Source organism: Balaenoptera acutorostrata, chromosome 7 (assembly GCF_949987535.1).
Source record: "Balaenoptera acutorostrata chromosome 7, mBalAcu1.1, whole genome shotgun sequence".
NCBI classification, from domain to species: domain Eukaryota; kingdom Metazoa; phylum Chordata; class Mammalia; order Artiodactyla; family Balaenopteridae; genus Balaenoptera; species Balaenoptera acutorostrata.
This window is the reverse complement of record NC_080070.1, coordinates 23,739,482-23,758,825: the sequence shown is the minus strand read 5'-3', so window position 1 is coordinate 23,758,825 and position 19,344 is coordinate 23,739,482. Positions and strand designations below refer to the sequence as shown.

The 19,344-nt window shown below is 38.5% G+C and overlaps 1 protein-coding gene across 7 annotated transcripts in view; it reads left to right on the top strand.

Annotated features, from left to right (window-relative positions):
* The first annotated feature begins 219 nt into the window (after positions 1-219).
* The window catches only part of NRF1 (nuclear respiratory factor 1), a 133,900-nt gene continuing 114,775 nt past the window's right edge, over positions 220-19,344 (top strand). For 5 of the 7 annotated variants that reach the window (XM_057549770.1, XM_057549768.1, XM_057549769.1 and 2 more), the window contains exon 1: positions 220-490. The gene's annotated coding sequence lies outside the window, so the exon portion shown is untranslated. The remainder of the gene's footprint in view (positions 491-19,344) is intronic. The other 2 variants (XM_057549778.1, XM_057549776.1) reach the window with 2 other exon arrangements.

The window sequence follows — 19,344 nt, the reverse complement described above, 5'->3', positions numbered from 1 at the left end:
AAGGTGGGAAAGCCCCTCTCCGATTATCGAGGCACGCTCAGGAGGTCCTATTTCCCGGGGTTGGGGGGCGAGAAATGTGACTATTTACAGATTAGCAACCATCTTGGGTCGTCTGCGTTACTTCCCCGGGGCGTGCACATTTCCCTAATCCAGTTGCTTTCGTGATTCCGGCTCCATCCAAACCTCTACAGGGAAATGTGAACGCGGGGAGACCTCGGGGGACGGCGGGGGACCGAGCCCAAACACCCTCCGGGACGCCCCGCCGAGGCAGTGCCGACCTCCCCATCATGGCGGCGGCCGGGCGGGGAAGCCGAGCCCGTGCGTAGCGTGCGTGCCTCCTCTCCCTCCCCTCCCCCTCCTCGGCGGCGGCGGCGGCGGCGGCGGCTTAGGCGGCAGCGCTCGCCATTGCCGCTGGTGGCAGGAGGCTGCGAGGAGCCGGCGCGGTCGCAGTCTCCACGGCGCAGGCCCACGGTAGCGCAGCCGCTCTGAGGTGAGTGCCCTACCGCGCAATCTCCAGCTATTTCAGCCCCGGCGCAGCCGCAACACGCCGCCCGCCCGCCGGCCGGCCGGCCCGCCCCGCAGCCGGCACCCTGCCGCCCCCGGCTCCAGGCCTGGGCCCCCGCCGGATTCGGCCCGCCTCGGGCGGGGGGCCCCGGCCCGGCCCAGTCAAACCGCCACCCCGAGGATGCGCAGGCCTCACTAGGCCCCAGGCGTCCTGGCGGGCTCGGGAGGGAGGCGCTGCCCTCCCGAGAGCCCCAGGGTTCCGGCCTCCCCCGCCGCCTGAGGCTCTCGGGGCTGCGGCCTTCTCTCCGCCGTGGAACCCGGGGCCCGGGTCCGGCCTTCCCGCGGCTTCGGGAGCAGGAGGCCCGGGAGAGCGCGCCGGCCTGGGAGCGGGAGGTGGGCGGGCTGCGCGGGACGGGAGCCGCGGCTCCCAGCTCGCCTCCTTGGCCCTTCCCGGGTCTGGTCCGCGGGCGGCGCGGCGCGGCGGGTTGGGCCGGGGCGCGGGAGCTGCTGTCTCCTGCGGGAGAGGAGGCTGGCTCTTCGGGCAACCTCCGAAGCTTCCCTCCCGCCGGGGTGGCGTGGGCTTGTTACCCAGGTAGACTGGGGGACGCTGGAATATGGCGCGTTGCCCACCTTCTTGCAAGTTAGGAGGCGGCAGCGGCGGCAGTTCGAGGAGGAGGGCGCGAAGTCCTTTTGTACGCAGAAATAAGGAGCGACATTGTGTTTTCTTCCCTAGCAGAGATGCTGCCCGTGGAGGGGGCTCGGTTCTTCCTGTGCTTGGGGTGTTGGTCCCCTGGGTGAGGGACAGGGGGAGTGGCGCGACCCCGGGAAGGGACCGAACCTTTGCCACTGGAACGACAGGGGCTCTGGATGGCCTTGTGCATGGGTATTAGCCCACATCCCCAGCCTTCCGGGGAACTCAGGGGTTTGCCCTTTGCATGTTATCCACTTAATTGGGCGGTGATGTCCACCACCTCTCTCACCTGTTGTGTCTTTGCTGTACGTCCTAAAGTTTCGACAGTCTAGTTGACTGTGCCCATCGGAACTTGAAGTTGTTTAAAAATCTTAATATTTTTAGGGCTTCAAATGATATCCAGCCAGTTGGAGGAGCTGTTGCCTGGTATCCATTCCTTCTTAAACATTAGATTAGCATATATTAATTGCTTACTTTACAGCTGGTGTCACTTGTGCTTAATTCTTTCTGTGGTCAGAGCAAAATTCACATTTTCTTAAGTGTGTAGAGACAATATATTGGAAACTCTTAAGGTGAAAGGTAGTGTGAGTGAGACTGTCAGCTCTGCGGGAGAATGGGTATGCACATCTCACACCTTTTGTCGAAGGGCATCATCTGCTGTCACAGCTCACAGTGATCCTTTGCCCATTTCACCTTCGCCCAGCCTTTAAAAAAATTCCTTTTCCTTTGGTCTTGAACAGTAAGTTTTTGAGTTGTTCCTCACTCAGGGGAGGGGGGACTTTGGAGATGCTGGGTTTTTTTCCTTCCCTTAATTCAGTAGTGGCCTGACTCCCTAGAATTGTGTTTGAAAGTTCTTGATGTGTTATTTCATAGGTAGTGAAAATATGTATGACTAGCTCCATCTGTGCATCCAAGTGTAATTTCCTTATTTTATGAGTGCAAAAGCAAACATACAATTATCAAATGTAAATGTAATGTAGTATACTTATTCTTTTTTTTTTTTTTTCAAATCACATTTTTATTTTATATTTATTTATTTATTTATTTATGGCTGTGTTGGGTCTTCGTTTCTGTGCGAGGGCTTCCTCCCGTTGCGGCAAGCGGGGGCCACTCTTCATCGCGGTGCGCGGGCCTCTCACTATCGCGGCCTCTCTTGTTGTGGAGCACAAGCTCCAGATGCGCAGGCTCAGTAATTGTGGCTCACGGGCCTAGTTGCTCTGCGGCATGTGGGATCTTCCCAGACCAGGGCTCGAACCCGTGTGCCCTGCATTGGCAGGCAGATTCTCAACCACTGCGCCACCAGGGAAGCCCAGTATACTTATTCTTAACTTGGGTCCAGAATTGTGTGCAGAATTTTTTGTGGGACTTTTTTTTTTTTTTTTTTTTTTTGCTCTTTAAAGCTGGGTTCTTTGTGGGACCTTTTTTTTTTTGACAGGAGTTAGATGTGGCTTTCAACAAGGTCCATCAGAATAAGAATTACTGTTTACTATCTTTTGGTTCATCTTTATTTGAAGTCCTTTGATTTCATCTGCCTGCCTTCCTCCTCCCCCCCACCCCCCATCTCAAACTCAGTATACATGAAGAAAATTACTTTTTGCTCGGGAGTCTTGGTATATTCTCATTTAGGGGGGGAAAAAAAAGGTTTCTTACCCCCAAGACAGGAGTTTTCTTACCAGATTTTAAGGAAATTCAGCAGATTTAGGGAAGTAACTATAGGAGTAGGAGATAATGAGGGCCCTTGTCCAGATACAGAGGGAATTAAAGGAGAAAAGATTTCAGGTTTCCCTCCCAATTCATGTATACTCCAGTGGAACCCAAAATTGTATGGTTTTTTGGTTTTATTAAGTCACAATTATGTATCCATCTCTAATTTTTTAGGGAGCTAGAGACCAACTTCCCATGATTTAAATATCTGAGTTTGCATTGCCTATACATCATAGGTTCAAGCAGACTTACTTCAAGAAGTATTTTATGTGAAATGATAGAAAATGGGTGACTTTTAAGGGAAATTTAAGCTCCTTGTAGTCTGGGGTTAAATTTTTTATACCTCTTTCTGTATATGTAATAAGGCATTCAGTAAATGTTTGTTGGGGAATAATAATAACAGTATTATTGAAATTAAAATTTTTTTCACAAGTATTTGCAAAGGTATGCTGATTTTTTGGTTTCTGGAAGTTCTGTAAACTGTCAGCCTTTAGAAGCACTCCCTCCAGTCTCTGGAGAACAGGAAGTTACTGCATAGGTTCAGCTTCTGTCAGATATCTTTAGGCAAGCCCAGTCCTTCATGCTGCAGTGGGCTTGTTCATCTACTCAGTGCCACTCTGAAAAGTTGGAGGGTAAAGGCTCTGTGGGTTGTTGAGTCTCAGAAGTGTCTGCTCTAACCTCAGAAGTTTTGGCATACTCTCGCTGGGGCTGTAATTAATCCAGGAAATTCGATATTTGAATTTAGACGTTTATGTATATGTGTGATGCTTAATAATACATATATAAATAGTATTTGGAAAATCAGTCTTACAGGTAAATACCAATCTTTGGATTTGTAAAAAACATTTCAGAAAATGTTTTATACTGAAGGAAATTTTCTCTCTGTTCTTTCATGTTTTCCTTGAGAGCTAAAGCTAGTGTTTTCAGCCTGAGCTTACCCAAATATAATTTTCCATGAATGCTTAGTAAAACAGCAATGAAAAAGAAACCCACTTGTTAAGTTTATTTTAGAAACATTTTATTTAGACCAAGTCCAATCAGTATTTTTTTTAGGCTCTGGATACATGTTAAATTTTGAGCATTATGTATCATATAGTTCCTTCCTTATTAACTAGGGAGTGGATTATCCACTTTCTTGGCTTTTCAGCTAGTGCTTTTATCCATCAATATTTTACTAAGGAGAACAGGCTGGAAGAGAAAGTAAAGGAGGTGAAACAAACCAATTTCAGGTGTTTCCAGAAGATTATAACCACATTGAGCTATTGGAAACTTAATCCTGGAGCAACAAGAATGCTTTATCTGAAGTTATTTTGATGTAATGTGGACAAAACTTAGAAAATGAACAGAATTTTTGATTGCTCAAGGAAAATAAGTGGATTATATATATACCTTGGAATATATATATTTTTTCTGTAGTGCATTTCATAATTAGGCTAAAATGTTTTCAACCCCACTCAGTGCAGTTTAGTAACTGAAGCTTCAAAAAGATTTCATCACGTGGTCTTTAGTCCTAAAATGTGAACGTTTATATGAACTGAAGAAAAAATTAGAAATAAAATTTCATAGAGATACTCTAGTATATTTTTAAAAGGAACCCCCCCCCCAAAACAAAAACAACCAAACCAAAACTAGGGGGTGGTTAAGGCAGGCCTACCACATTTGTGATCCTTGAGGTCAGTCTGTATTGTATCATCAGCAGCAGTCACTTAGAAAATAAACTGACCATAAGGAATCTTCTCCAGAATTCCAGACTTGGTAGCCTTCATTATCAAACTGCTCCCGAGCCATCAGATAATTTCTGAGGAAGCCATGTCTAGTAAGGGAGGGGTGTGTGTGAGAGAGAGAGAGAGAGAGAGAGAGAGAGAGAGAGTGTGTGTGTGTGTGTGTGTGTGTGTGTGTGTGTGTGTGTGTGTGTGTGTGTTGGGGGAGAGTTGGTGGGGAGGAGAGGGGGAAAGGGTAGATGATACTGGTAAAAGAATCTAGTTTTACAGATTGGGATGATCGCTGGAATTTTGGAGGTGTAGTATTTTTAAAAGAAGCTAAAAGCTACTTTTGTTTGGGTCATCAGTTTGGTGATATACAGTGTCTGCTATTTGTAGTGTATTGTTTAGTATATAAGCACAGTATTTAGATTAGTTCATGTATGCTGATTTCTGTGGTTACAAATGTGAAAAGTTTGGCTGACAGTTTAAGTGGACATTTTCTTCAGAACTCTTAAATGGTGCCTGTTGGATAAACTATGCCAAGCCTTTCTCAGAATCATGAAGAATGAACTTTGTATGCATAAATGTTTAGACCATTTTAAAAAAAGAGCTTATATTTTACTGTTGGTAGTTGTAAAGTCTTTACTTTTTAGAACTTGGAGAGTCTGTTTTGTTGCTGCCACTGAATGCTAATGTGGTTAGGCTGGCAGCTAAACCTACAAAGAACAAGAGGAAGTGAGGAAATGTTCCCATGAAACATTGCTTAAAACTAAGCAGTGGACTAGAAATGGGGAGCTAAAGACTAGGGGACTTAATTAGTTTTATGTTCAAAAGAGGATGACGCGTACCCTCCACTGAGAAGTAACCTTAAGTGTGTCCTCACTCGAGTTTTGCCATTTATTCCCCAGACATTGATTAAAGACATACTATATTCCAGTCATGCTCTAGGTGCAAGAGTAACAAATAAACCATGGGCTTTGTCTATAGCGGAGAAAGATAAGAGTGCAACTAACTGTAATACAGTTTGTTGAGAACTAAAATAAAGAGTGGTGTGGGATTATAGAAGGAGGGAGGGAATTCTGGGGGAAGGGGTGAGTGATACAGGGAGAGTAAGTGAGGTTAGGGAAGACTTTTCATGTAGTGGATGCTTAAGTAGGACTTTGAAGGATGAGTAGCTGTTTTACTGATGAAAAAGAAGAGGCTAGATGAAGGGAACGATAGTCTGATTTGAGAAAGAGCAAGCAGATTTTGCTGTACTTAGGGAGTAGTGGAAAATGAAGCTGATGAGGTTGTGGCCTGATTGGGAAGAGCATGGGGGAGTTAAAGATTATAGTTGGTTAATGGATGATGATGATGATGATGCCTTTAATAAGGTAGGGAATGTATAGGGAGAACAGAATTTGAGGCGGAAGGTAATAGGGTATGATGCTAGGTGTGGGAATCAAGATATGTCAAATAGGTTAGGTACCTGAAGAGTTGGACTGGAGCTCAAGGGGAAGAGGGGATCTATTAGGAGATTTGTATTCATTGGCATAATGTCATATAGAAAGTGCAAAAGAGTATAATATCAAGAGTGAGGAAACAACTAAGGCAACCTTGGGCTTGGGTAGCATCTATATCTGAAGGTCAAGTGGAAGAAGAGAGGCCTGTGAAAGAAGTTGAAAAACAATGGCTGAAGAGATAAGATAAATGGTATAGGGTTGAAGAAGCTGAGGATAGTGATTAATGGAATTTTAACAGAGGATTTAGCAATGTGAAATACTACAGAGCTCACTGGGATAAAAACTGGATTTGGCAATTAAGAAATAAAATAAATTTTCTGAATGTGTTTATGTGTGTGTGTGTATGTATTGTTTTGCCATGAATCATGATAATTAAACACAATAGATTTCTGGAGTCTTATTGAATATAGGGGTAGGGCCTTAAAACACAATTTAATAGATGCCCCGTGCTTAGAAATAGGTCCTGTTACTCTCCTTCTCTCATGGGAATTACAACATAAAAACTTTGGGAGATGACTTAAATTTTAACAATTAGAGTTTATGTATTTGAGTATATATAGTATCGTATATTTGAGTTTATAATCTTTAAAGTTTATAATCTCTTTTGAAGGATTTTGAAGTTTTATGATATTTATAGGTTAAGTGCAGGGTTTTTTAACCTGGGTTTATAGTTCTGGGGTTCATGGATATATTTTGGCTGTGTGATCCTGAATCCTGAAATTGTTTGAAAAATACTGTATGGGCCTGTGTGATTTTTCTGGGGAGAGGGTCCTTAACTTTTATGAGATTCTCAAGGGGATCTTGACAGACAGAAAAGTCAGGGGCCTTTTTGGTAATGTTAATGATTAAGTCAAATGTTGGTTGTGTTAGTTGGCTGAAATCAGTTATCCTGACTGGGCTAGATCAAGCAAGGGAAAGAAACTTTGAGTAGGTGTCTGGGGTGAGGAACTTTGGGAAGATGTAAGGTACCTTTCGGAGATAGGAGTAGGAGCACCAGAAGGAAGGTGGGAGGAATGCCAAACCAAAGCTTAACCAGCTTCAGAATTTTGTCAAGTCATCTGAATTCCTTGCTTTTTATATTCCAGAATTCACACTGTATATGACTATTCATGCACTCTATACAATAGGCTTTGTGCGGGGATCAAATTACTATTGTTTTAAAGAGAAAGTGAGTTTTGAAAGAAAGCTAAATGGTTCATTAGACTGCACTCAAATTCATTTTTTAAAAATTTAATTTTTATTTTATATTGGAGTATAGTTGAATCATGTTGTGTTAGTTTCAGGTGTACAGCAAAGTCAAATTCATTTTTAAGGTGGTAGTTGTTTATATGCACTTTGGAAAACTTCTAAAAGACACATGTATCAATCCAGTGATCTGGGACAACACATTTATTCTCTCCTTGCTTAATTTTTCTGACCATGAAATGAAAATGCCTTTGGCCTGTCTTATCGGGTGTGTGTGAAATATGACAATTATGAAATGTTTTGAGATCTAAAATGATATAATGGTAACAGATTGCTAGTGTTCACATTTCTTAAGCCATTGATAAAACCTGGATTTTAAAAATTATTTATTTATTTATTTATTTTTGGCTGTGTTGTGTCTTCGTTGCTTTGCATGGGCTTTCTCTAGTTGCGGTGAGCGGGGGCTACTTTTCATTGCGGTGTGTGGGCTTCGCATTGCCGTGGCTTCTCTTGTTGTGGAGCATGGGCTCTAGGAGTGCGGGCTTCAGTAGTTGTGGCTCGCGGGCTCTAGAGTGCAGGCTCAGTAGTTGTGGCTCATGGGCTTAGTTGCTCCGTGGCATGTGGGATCTTCCCGGACCAGGGATTGAACCCGTGTCCCCTGCATTAGCAGGCGGATTCTTAACCACTGCACCATCAGGGAAGTCCCAGAATCTGGAAATTTAAGCAAATCATTTAATAATGTTTCATACTAGAACTTATTTGATTCCTAAAATATTTCATATGAAGTTTTAGATAATTGGTCATTTTTACTTTCTTCTTCTAATCTTTGGATCTTTGAAATTACATTAGGAGACAGTTTTGTCAGCTAGGCCCCGGATTCTGGGCAGTGATCTCCAAATTTTATTGTCACCCTTACAAGTAAATTTTGAGCACACATTCTGAATCAAATTTATTTATAAATGGTATTCCTATTATTGTACTAATACATTTATGTACATTATAAAATATGTAGAAGGTATACGTTTTAAAAGGATCAGATAAAAATGAATATTTTCAAATGTCTTGCTAATTGAGTTAATGATGGTTCAGTAATATGTGAGTTTGATTTGCTTGTTTTTATAAATATATTTGCTCATAATTCATTTTTTTTCTGTAATTAATGCCAGTTGGCAACTGTATAGGTTACCCTGTAAAAGTATTGGTAAATAGAAGAATTACATGAATAAACATATTGGGTAATCTTAAGAAAATTTGTGTTATGCAGCTTGCAATTGGGCTTGTGTTTGTGGATTATGTTTACATTCCCTAAATCTGTCCCTAAATAGAACTGGAGTATTTTCTTTGTTCACCTTTTTTTAGTCCTTTGTCTTTCATTAAACAATTGTGAAATAAAATTTTCAGTAATAGATCTTTTATATAAAAATAATCACAAATTAAAGAATCAACCAGGGTTTGCTACATAAAAACACCATCATAGAACGAGTCTGTTGACCCCAAACTGGCTTTAGGAACTAAGTCTAAAGAAACAATTCCAGTATCACCAATTATGTGATTGAGTGTTAAAATTTTTGTGTTTCTTCCTTAATTTTTATCTTTATATTTTTTAAGTTTTTCTACATTGAAAATGTATTATTTTTGTAGTGAAAATTTTTAGAAAGGAAACAAACAAAAAACCCCCCAAATCAATGGTTATTTTTGGTTTATAAGCATATATGTGATTTTCATTTTCTTTCCTATAGCTTTCATTATTTTTCAGATTATTTTTAATGAAAATGCATTAACTTTCATAATTATAAAAAATAAACATAAGTATGAATAATATAATTATGGCCATAGGGAGTCAACTATCAGATTTTGGGCAGGCAAGTCACTTATCCTCACTGGGCCTTTTTCCCCACTTGAAAAATGAAGAGGACAGAAATGGTAAAGTTTCTTCTAAATAAAAATTCCTTCTAAAATTAGTTCTGAGTCTTGTGTTATGACATGGTAAACAATAAATATATTTTCTTAATGTAAAAAGTTACGTATACGTGTTTATTATAGAAAAGCAAAGAGAAGAAAATTTAATTGTAAATCAATCATACATATTTAACAATATTTCAATTATATGGTTTTAGATATTTTCCTAAGTGTACATGTATGTACTTGCATGCACACACACACACTGTGCATGGACATACTGTATATGATAATATGAAATAATACTCTGTATACTGTCTTGAACCAAAAATGTCTAAGGGTGTTTGATTTGTCTATTTTTGCCCTGAAACATTCTTAATGGGGCAGTTATAAATCCATTTTAATGAAATATAAAAGATATTAAAGTTTCTATCCAAATACAAGTTAGTCCAGGAAATGCTTACTGTCTGTTTCATGCTCTGTGTGGTTTTGCTGAGGTAAGGGTAACTTGGAGTAAGGGCGGAAGGGCTTGCCTATGAAAGCTTACTTAGTGAAGAATGAGAGCTAAATCCTGGGTTAACCTCAGTTTCATTCACATATTAACTTGCTTTTTCTCCACTCTGCCCTCACACTTCAAGAGCCAAGATTCCTATTTGTAGGATAGTTTCTAAAGCGAACAAGTTTGTCTCAGTATTATTAGTCTTTTATTTTACCCTGGGACCTTCTGAGTTGTTATATTCCCACTGAGAGCAAATTGATATTAGTAGCAGCAATCATATAATACAAGAGTGTTAAAAATGCTTGTTTGTTATTTTTAAAGCATTATCTGTGGGGAGTCCAAAAGATTTTATGTACGTAAAATATAAATATATTTATAAATATAAAATGCTATGTAGTCTAGTTCATCCTCTGCCTCAGTGAAGTATGTGATATATATAATTCTAGTTTTATGTAAAGAATACTGGCTCTTTCTCAAAGATTTTGTGCAGTAGATTCTCTTTAGAAAAGTTAGTAATATAATCCAATTTTCTTGCCTACTCATTTAGTTCTGTCTTTCATCTTTCTGGTAGCTAGTTTGTTTGTTTATATAAAATGGAAACAAATCTAGGGTAAATATTTCCTTAGTTATCACAATTAATATCTAAAGTAGTCTAGTCATTTTTCTTTTTTTTTTTTTTTTAAATTTTTTTTTATAGCTACTTTATTTATTTATTTATTTGTGGCTGTGTTGGGTCTTCGGTTCGTGCGAGGGCTTTCTCTAGTTGCGGCAAGTGGGGGCCACTCTTCATCGCGGTGCGGGGACCGCTCTTCATCGCGGTGCGCGGGCCTTTCACTCTCGCGGCCCCTCCCGTTGCGGGGCACAGGCTCCAGGCGCGCAGGCTCAGTAGTTGTGGCTCACGGGCCCAGCCGCTCCGTGGCATGTGGGATCTTCCCAGACCAGGGCTCGAACCCGTGTCCCCTGCATTAGCAGGCAGATTCTCAACCACTGCGCTACCAGGGAAGCCCAGTCTAGTCATTTTTCATCTAAGTATAATGCAAAGCCTGCGGAGGTATGTGTTGGAAGAAAAAAAGTCTGATTTGTTTATTCTCTTCTCTTCTACTTTGAAAATTAGAATCTTTTCCAGGAGAAAAACTTTATCATTTATACTTGACAATTAAGATGCTTAAGTCAGTATTTTTCAGACATAGGGGGAGGTGGACAATCTGGGAATAAAAAGTACAAACTTTTTGCCTCAAACTTTTTTTTCAGTTTTTGTGTTTGAAAGATGTGAGAGCAGTCACTAATCCTAACTCGAGAATCCACCAAGATGGATTGTTTTCATTCTGAAGAAATCCATTTTGTAGCTAAATGAGTGGTATATATCTAATGTCCTTTAAATAGGTAATCTTTGGTTAGTATTAATTTAGGGCCTTTGGTAAGGTAGTGATTCTTGTGTTTTAGGCTAGCACAATTTTGAAATTATCTTTTTTTAAAGAATAATGATTATTTTATAACAATAATTGTTTTCCCTTAAAGGTAAAAGAATATGCAGCTGTTCCATGTAAATATGTATACTCAGATTTGGCCTGCCAACAGAGTTTAAGAACTCTATATCCAGTGGCCTAATTGACACCTCTCAGATGCCGCAGATGCTCTTCATCCCAAAATGAGATTCCCTTTTCAAACTTGGCCCTGTTCCATTCTTTCTTACCTCAGTGAAGGGTATCACTGTTTCATCTGTTTTCTCAGAACAGAAACCTTGGTCTTTCCATATTGTCAAATCCTGTTTAACTTTCTAAATAAGCTCAAATTATCCTCTTCATTTCCACCATTATCACTTTTGTCTGAGTTGCTATTGTTTCTTTTCTGGACTGTTGCAATAACCTATCACTGGTCCACCTGCATCCACTCTGGCTGAGCACTAATCCATTCTCCTCATTGCAGGCAGAATTAATTGATCTTTTCTAAATACACAAGTTTGATCATGTCCCACATTTAGGATGAAGACAAAGCTCTTCAATGTGGCTGTACTTACCTTTGGACTCATTTTGTATCAAACATGCTGCCCTAACCATTAGACCTTTCCTATTGTTCCTTCTGCCTGGAACGCTTTTTCCTCTCTTTTATCTGGTAAAATCTTGCAAATTTTATTCAAGTCTCTACTCAAGCATCATTTCCTCAGGGAAGGTTTACCACATTTCCCTTGTTTTTGTACTTTTTCTTCACCATTTATGTCTATACATGTCATTTTACATTTGTTGGTCTATTACTTGCTATATGTCTGTCCCTCCCACGAGACTGTAAGCTTTATGAAAGTAGACATCATGTTTGTGTCCATCACCAAGCACAGTGCCTGACACATAACTAGCTAATAGTATTTATTTGAATACATGATAGTAGAAACCTTGCAAAATTCACTCGTAATATTTTATCTTATTACTAGGTTTTTGTGGTAGCATCTAATATTTTATAATTTTTAGGAACTTGGGAATGGGAAGAGATTCTAAGTCATCTAAGCCAGCTCAGCTCCCCAAAGTTACATGGTCATCAGTCTTCTTGAACACATCCAGTGATAAGAAATCATTTTGGTGGGTACTAACTACTGAAACTCGGTTTGGTCTTTAATACTTTTTTAGATGGTTAGAAAGTTTAATTTCACCTGAAGTTTCTCCCTGTAATTTTTACCTACTGGTCTCACTTTTGCTCTTTAGGACTTCCAAAAATAAGTATAGTTTTTTGTTTTTGTTTTTTAAATAAAGTCCTTTCAGTCATCTCTATTTTAGTTTAAATATCTGGAGATCCTTAAACCTTCTTGGAAAGGTAATGAGATATGCCGGAAGGATAGAGTTTGGGGGCTATGTTAGTTTCCTAGGCCTTCTACAACAAGTTACAAGTAAACTTGGTGCCTTAAAACAACAGAAATTTATTCTCTCATAATTCTGAAGGCCAAACGTCAGGAATCAGGTGTTTGTAGGACCACAATCGCTCTGGAGGCACTAAGAAAGAATCTGTTGTTTGCCTCTTACAGCTTTTGGTGGCTGCTGGCATTCCTTGACTTGTAGCTACATCACTGCAGTCTCTGCCTTCATGGGCACACCGTCTCCTACTCTTCTGTCGGTAATCTCTGTTGGCCTCACTCTCATAAGAACACTTGTCATTGGATTTAGTACCAACCTGGATAATCCCAGATGATCTCCTCATCTCAAAATCTTTAATTTAGTTACATCTGAAGGAACCTTTTTTCCGAATAAGATAACATTCATAGTTTCCAGGAGTTAGGATGTGGACATATCTTTTTGGGAGCCACCATTCAACCAACTAAAGGGGCTCTTGGGTTTAAATCCTGATAATGCTACCTCCTAGCATTTTGCAACCTTGAGCATGTTACTTAATCTCTCTGAGCCTGAATCTCCTTAATTTTAAGACAAGGACAATAATACTTGTATCTTTGATATGAGGAGATTTAAGGAAAATTCAGGTGAAGTACTTGACACATGGTAACTAACTCTACATGTTGCCTTCCATATTATCAAACTACCCTGACCCTACTGCACTTTGTCAGGGCCCCTAGATATCAAGCATGGCCTAGAACCCAGCACAAGTGCAACTGGTCTGATAAGTACAAACTACAGTGGGTCCATTTTTTTCTGTTTTTTGGGGCAGTGTATAGCCACTATGATTAATGTAGTCCAAGTTTGAATTATGTTTATTTGTAGCCACATCATAAGATTGACTCATTAAATTTAGAATTGATTAAAACCCCATTTCTTTTTCATTGGTGTAACTATTAAACTTCTATTGTGTAGTTAGGTGTTTAGAACCAAGTGTACATTTTCACGTTACACTGTATGTTATAAGCGTTACATTATCAAATCATAGTGCCTAGTGCATAATGGGAGCAAAATTTATGCTGAATTTAATGTTGCTGCATGGTTTAAAGGAATCTTTTTTTTTTTTTTTGGCTGCGCTGCGTGGCTTGTGGGATCTTGGTTCCCTGGCCAGGGATCGAACCCAGGCCCCCAGCAGTGGAAGCGCAGAGTCCTAACCACTGGACCGCTAGGGAATTCCCTAAAGGAATCTTTAAACTTATCTACTTTGGTGTTGTTCAGAGAATATTTCTTAAAACAAACGCTGGGGTGAATATAAAAAGGAAGAGAGTTACCATTGAAGTAGCAACTGTATCAGTTATATTGGGCAGATGGATGGCATCACTAGATACTCTTTCAGGTAATCAATGGCTGATCACTTCCAGGTTGATGGATGGGTTGCTTTTGATACTTCCATCAGGTATATGAGATATGTGTCCATTGCTTATTTAACAAATATGCATTTAATGATTTCCATATCTACTAGTATTTGGAATTTGCATTTGAGATAAAAGACTGGAGAAATGGATGATGTAGAAATGGTGTTTTTAAAATAGTTATTTTAGAGTATTACATGCACATTGTTAAATGATCAAACAATATAAAAGGAATTCAATGAAAAGTGAGTTTCCCATAGTTTCCCACCCCCAAAACAACTACCACTATCAGTTTTCTTGTGTAATCTTCAAGGTAGGGTAAGCAAAAGTGTGTGTGTGTGTCCTTTTTACAAAACACAAATGATTGCTTTTGTGCATATGGTCTTCTAGAAAGTGTTTTTTTTTGTTTGTTTTTGAATGTCATGTTTTGTATCCTGACCCTCAGCACCAGTGTAGGATTTCTAGTTTTTTTGCCCTATTGTTGAGAGACAGGGAACCAAATTTCATAGCTTTCTATTACTGATTTGATTGTGTGGGATGCATTTCCAAGAGAGTTGTATATTATATAGTTCTTTGTGAAAGAATTCTCTTTATAGGCTGTTTATACCAGGGAAATAAAACCAGTTTTAATTCAGACTACTTATTTAGAAAATGACTGAAGAAAAACTCATCAAATTGGTTTAAAACATTATTCTGGTGTTGCTTGAGGCCTTTTCATGCTTGCTAAGTGAATTACTCGTTTTGATTATATTGACAGCAAGGCGAAATAAATTATTTCAAGAGCCAGGTAGGTAATATAGGTCTAGTTTAAAAAGAACTAGAAAATTCAAGAATAGAGGGCTATGGTAGCCATAACATTCTACCTTAGGTTATTATCTGTGGGGTTTTTTTTCCCCTCTTTTGTTAAAGTGTAAGCCAATATTTCTCTTTTTTTTAAAATTATTATTTTATATTGGAGTATAGGGCGTGATTTACAATGCTATGCTAGTTTCAGGTGTATAGCAAAGTGATTTAGTTATACATATATCTATTCTTTTTCAGATTCTTTTCCCATATAGGTTATTACAGAGTACTGAGTAGAGTTCCCTGTGCTATATGGTAGGTCCTTGTCGATTATCTATTTTATATACAGTGTGCACATGTTAATCCCCACCTCCTAATTTATCCCTCCCCTCACCTTTCCCCTTTGGTAACCATAAGTTTGTTTTCTAAGTCTGTGAGTCTGTTTATCTTTTGTAAATAAGTTCATTTGTATCATTTTTTAGATTCCACATATAAGTGATTATCAAATGATACTTGTCTTTCTCTGTCTAACTTACTTCACTTAGTATGATAATCTCTGGGTCCATCCATGTTGCTGCAGATGGCATTATTTCATTCTTTTTTATAGCTGAGTAATATTCCTGTATGTATATACCACATCTTTATCCATTCAGCTGTTGATGGGCAGTCTACCTTGGGTTATTATATGTGGGGGTGTTTTTCCTCCTTTTTGTTACAGTGTAAGCCAGTGCTTTTTTTTTTTTTAATATTTATTTATTTATTTAGGCTCTGCCATGTCTTAATTGCAGCACATGGGATCTTTTAGTTGTGGCACGTGGACTTCTTAGTTGCGGCCTGCATGCGGGATCTAGTTCCACGACCAGGGATCAAACCCGGGCCCCCTGCATTGGGAGTGCAGAGTCTTACCCACTGACCACCAGGGAAGTCCCAGGCCAGTGGTTCTTAATCTTTGGTTTCAGGACCCTTCTTAATAGTCATTGAGGACTCAAGAGCTTTTGTTTATGTGGGTTATAACTTTTGATACTTACTGTATTAAGAATTAAAACTGAGAAATTTAAAAAATGTTTATTAATTTTAAAATAATATACCCACTACATGATAAAGTAAATGAAACATTTTAATTAAAAATAACTATATTGTCCAAAACAAAAACAATTTAGTGAGAAGAGTGACATTGTTTTACAGTTTTTGCAAATCTCTTTAGTGTCTGGCTTGATAGAAGACAGCTGGATACTCCTATCTGCTTTTGCACTCAGTCTGCTGCAGTATGTTACAGCTTTGGTTAAAGTATAAGAAGATCTGTTTGGAAAAGGGAAGAGTATTTTAAGAACCTTTTCAGATTACTGTGGATGATATTCTTTGATATTACATGAAAACTCAACAGTGTTAATTTCTTAAAGGTGAATTACAATGTGGAATCTGAAACCATATCTGTGCTTTGTTATGTTAAAATCTGTTGGTTTATCATACACTTTGAATGGATCTTTTAATCCATGCATGATTTTGTAACATCATACATTGGTCATTTGGAAAATATTAGTTTACTGAGTTATGCAGATCTTCTAAATGTTGACACAAAAATCACATTCATTAACACTACCACTGATCTCATCAGAAAAGACTTTTAAGTAATGGAAGTCTGTCAAGCTCACTGTGGCAGATACAAGTTTTCCAAAATTCTAATTATCACTTGAAATACCCAATTTTATCATTGACAACAAATGCTCTCAGTTGTTTTCCTTGAAGTGATAGGCTCACTTTGTTAATTTTTGAGAAAATGACTATCAGTTACCCAGGTCTGAATAGCCATATAGTTTGTCAGCTACTCTTTCAAGTAAAAATGGTATTCCTTGGGGAAAAATGTGGGTAATTCAGTTTGCAACTCAAAGCATGGTTTATGTGCTTTTTGAAATAGCCATCACACTTCCCGAATGCAGAAGTGCTGTATGTATACTTTCCATTTGATTACACAGAATAGTAAAAAGACATGAATTCAAGGGTGAAGATTTAATAAAATTAATAATTTTTACTCTTTCATCAGCACATTCTTAAATTATGAAATTGACTCTTTCCTTTTACTGTGAGTACATGAAGGTGAAGAATATAATGATGACTAGTACAGTTTGGTGCCATTGCCTTTAATTGTGCTAAGATGCCAGTAGTTTTACCCTACCATTGCTTTTGCATTCTAAGTGCAAATATAAGTACAGTGAAAAAAGGCAAAGAATGTCTTAGTTATTATGAAAATAGTTTTGACCTCACTGATCCCTTGAAGAAATCACAGGGATTCCCAGGGTTATAAGGTTCACTTTGAGAACTGCTGCTGTAAGCTATTTGAGGGTTAAACTAATCACCCCACATGTCCCCCTTCAGTTTCTGATCCAGGATTTTTCACAGAGAAGGTGCTCAAAATATATTTGTTTTATGAATGTGATTTGATGACATTTAAACAGGACAAAACTTGGTGAGTAAAATTATGTAGCAGCCTACATGCATCCAAGCAATCTTGATCAGGCAGCTTTCCCACAGACATTGGTGAGAATAAGTTGAGCTAATGGAATGTGGATGATAATATACTTGGTAAATGCAAATGATGAAATAACTACAAATAAGATGGTGTTGAAATTAGGACTAACTGATTTCAGGAATGCACAGGAAAAGGATACACATGTACAAGTTCCTACACAGCTAACAACTTCAGCCTTGTTAGGTTTCTGTTAATGAGTCCTCTACTTTTTGGGTCCTTTAACTTGTAGCAGTCTAAGAGAGGATCCTCAAGTAAGATGGATTTTATCTGAAAAGCAAACATCTCATTTAAATTTCAGTAGGTTGTAGGTTGTGCTTAATCTAGTAAAGTCTTTTCAAAAAGAGTTACTGACAGTGAATGTTAAAAACAAATCACTTTTTTTGAAGAATAGTGACTAAAAGTCCTGGGACTATATAAACTGCAGACCCAGGTAGTCATTTTCCTCTTTAAGGAAACCTGTCCTATTAATACCCTACTATGTATTTTTGGGGCAAGAAATTGGGTGATAAATTGGTGTGATATACCCTCTTTTAGTGTGTAAGCCTCAGTTCATCTAGCTACATTTTGATAATCTCAAATTTTGTTAAATAGTACTCCTCCTCCTCTTGTTTTCAAGTGATTGGTTTGTTACAGTCTATTTCTAGTTTAGGGCTAGGATGTAGGAATGGGCAGTAAATTGGGGGTGGAAATGGGAAGGAACAGTATTAGTTCTAAACCATCCCAGGCCTTCCTCTACCCTCACCACCAATCCCAACTTTTAAAAAACTTTTTACTCCTATTTCAAGTAAAGATTGTAAGAGATAAGTTAAGGCACTTCTAACAATCAAAACCACACACTTTTTTTTGTTTCATGTTAAAAGTTACTGAGTCTACTTTAAGAAGTTCCTTCAAACATCTTGTGAATTTACCTTTTGTCCTTGAAGGTCATTGCTTCAGTTTACAATGGATACTCCCAAAAAGTTGGTTAGGTAGGCGTTACCTAAACTTTGGTCATCATCATACCTATGTAACAGCGTGAGAGGATTCAGCTAGTACACGGGTGTGTTACTATGTGAGAGCCACTTATTTGTGCTTCATGTCATAGGTGCCATGTCCTGGTTAGAAACCATTTAAAATCAAACTGGAAAATGCCAGTCACCTTTAAAGGATGTCGTAAAAATAAGGTTATTTTTACGACATCCTTAAAAGACTAAATACTGTTTTAAAACTGACCAAAGTAAAAAGTCTGCTTTCAAACAGAGTTGTAAGTGGAAATGTAAAATAAGGTCAAATTAAAAATAATTTATCTATTACATTTCCTGAACAGATTTAATTTTGAGCTCTGTGTGCAAGGCACAGATTGGAATGGTTGCTGCAGATATTTTATGGAATATAGGTTTCAGATTGTTATTTGCTTGTAAATATACACATGAAAACCCACTTTCAGGACTCCTACTTTAAATTTTTCAAAGAATTTTATCCTTTATGGAAGATATATTTGTGTCTATTATTCCTCTAGTACCATATCCTAGTTAAGTAGTTTGAGGAGATTAGGGTTAAGTACTACTACTTTGGTATGACTTCTGTATCTGCCACCTTTAAAAATTTGTTAAATACTTCAGGCATAAATAAGGATATAGAACAATATAATGAATACCGTGTATCTTCTACCCAACTTAAAAAAAAAATCAGATAATAATGCCTCCTGGGCATTCCTTCCTCATCCTTTCCCTTCCCAGCTGTGACCATTATTCTGAATTTGATGTTTACCTTTCCCCTGCATTAAAAAACAAAAACAAAAACAGAAAAACTATACCTTTATGTGTTGTATCCATAGGAAAGATATCATATTGTTTTGTATGTTTTTAAACTTATATGAGATTAATCTTTATTGATGCATGTAGTTATAGTTTACTCATTTTACATGCTATATAATATTTGATTTAATGGAGTGTGAAAGTAATATATGATCTTTGTAGAGAATTTTGAAAATAAAAGAAAGTATGAAGATGAAAAAATTTGTAGCTCTGCCATCCAGAGATACCACAGTTAATTTTTTTTCCTTTGATTCCCCCCCTCCCACTTAAGTTTATGTATTTTCTGGGTACCTTTTAATATGAACGGGACACAGTTTTATGGATTA